At 41.4% G+C, this 1,935-nt stretch overlaps 1 long non-coding RNA gene across 1 annotated transcript; it reads right to left on the bottom strand.

Moving 5' to 3' along the window:
- LOC104940996 (uncharacterized) lies at nt 1-1,308 on the bottom strand. Its single transcript, XR_797853.1, has 3 exons — nt 1,147-1,308; nt 1,006-1,068; nt 1-54 (listed from the first exon to the last, which is right to left on the bottom strand). It is a non-coding gene; the product is annotated as an uncharacterized lncRNA (long non-coding RNA).
- Between the last annotated feature and the right edge of the window lie 627 nt (nt 1,309-1,935).

The following is a 1,935-nucleotide window of genomic DNA, read 5'->3' as shown; positions in this document are numbered from 1 at the left end:
CAGGTGAGACGAGTTCACCTGAGAGAGGACGCTCACGAAGTTAGGACAGTCCACCTGAGAGAGGACAACATGAAGTTAGGACAGTCCACCTGAGAGAGGACAACATGAGGTTAGGACAGTCCACCTGAGAGAGGACAACATGAGGTTAGGACAGTCCACCTGAGAGAGGACAACATGAGGTTAGGACAGTCCACCTGAGAGAGGACAACATGAGAGACACAGGGAGCAGAGATGGCAAAGTACACACATCCTGTACTCAAGTACAGATACTCGTGTTTAAAAATACTCTGGTAAAAGTAGAAGTACTGACTAAACTTCTTTACTCAAGTCAAAGTAAAGAGGCTTTGAAATGTACTTCAGTAAAAAGTACGTAAGAAGAACATGTAAAAAGTAGAAAGTACAGGTGTTTGTTTTCAAAATGTAAGAAGTCAAAGTAAAAAGTGGTCAGAAAAATAAGTAGTGGAGTAAAGTACTGATACCAGAAAATGTACTTAAGTAGAGTAACAAAGTATTTGTACTCCACTACTTCCCACCTCTGAACAGGTTCCAACACACATCAACGTCCATGATGTTAAACCTGGAGCTCATGAACACATCGAGGACAGAGTTTCCCGAAGGGTACGATCAAAGGAACCCTTAACTGAGTCTTTAAGAGACACCTGAACTTAAGGTGTTTTTATCTAAAGGAACCCTTAACTAAGACTTTAAGAGAAACCTGAACTTAAGGTGTTTTTATCTAAAGGAACCCTTAACTAAGACTTTAAGAGACACCTGAACTTAAGGTGTTTTTATTCAAAGGAACCCTTAACTGAGACTTTAAGAGACACCTGAACGCACCATCAGCATGAGCAAAGGTGAAATGTAATCCTGAAGTTATGGGATGAATGTTGTATAACAACCGGACCTGGGTTATTCGGTCAGGGACCAGAAAGACCTGTTATATCTTTTGCAGAAGTATTTGGTGTCAGAAACGTAAATATATCACTTAATAAAGGTTGTAATCACCTCAGCGTCCTTCCCTTTATTCTGACACTCAGTGATTTCACTCTGAGACGGACGCCACTCCACCTGGAGACAGAAAGAGAAAACACTAAACATCCATCATCACCACAAAGCATCATGGGGGATATAGTAGACAGGGCTCACCTTTCTCTTCAGGCTGATGACATCACTCTGGCTGACATCCAATGAGAACACAGCGTCTCGAGCCCCGACGAATAGCGTGGAGCCGTCGTCGCTTAGCAACAAGGTTGTGCTGTTCAGGAGGTCGGGAGGGCGGAAGAGGACCAGGGGGCGCTCTGCAGAGTCTGCACACACACACACACACACACACACACACACACAGTTTAACAGGCAGAGATGGCAAAAGTACACACATCCTTTACTCAAGTAGAAGTACAGGTACTCTTGTTTAAAAATACTCTGGTGAAAGTAGAAGTACTGACTAAACTTCTTTACTCAAGTCAAAGTAAAGAGCTTTGAAATGTACTTCAGTAAAAAGTACCCATAACTAGCAGCTGTTTTAAAGAGTACCTGACCTCCCTTTATATTAATAGAACAATAATGTCATTGTTAGCTAATGAATGTTTCCATGGTGACCAACGGCAACATGACAACGTGTTCATTGGTCCCTCTTCTTTAGAGAAGACCAGGAAATGATGGATGCACGGATCGTGTTCAAATCAATAGGCACGCAATGACTCTAAATAATAATGATCACGCCACCAAACACACATTCAGACTAAAGGAACCAGCCTGTTTGGAAAATGTGAGAAGTAGAAAGTACAGGTATTTGAGTTCAACATGTGAGAAGTAGAAAGTACAGGTATTTGAGTTCAACATGTGAGAAGTAGAAAGTACAGGTATTTGGTTTCAACATGTAAGAAGTAGAAAGTACAGGTATTTGAGTTCAAAATGTAAGAAGTAGAAAGTAAG

This window comes from Notothenia coriiceps, unplaced genomic scaffold (assembly GCF_000735185.1).
Source record: "Notothenia coriiceps isolate Sejong01 unplaced genomic scaffold, NC01 NC01_scaffold00002903, whole genome shotgun sequence".
Lineage (NCBI taxonomy): Eukaryota > Metazoa > Chordata > Actinopteri > Perciformes > Nototheniidae > Notothenia > Notothenia coriiceps.
Note: the sequence above shows the minus strand (reverse complement) of the source record. Positions and strands in the feature narration are given on the sequence as shown.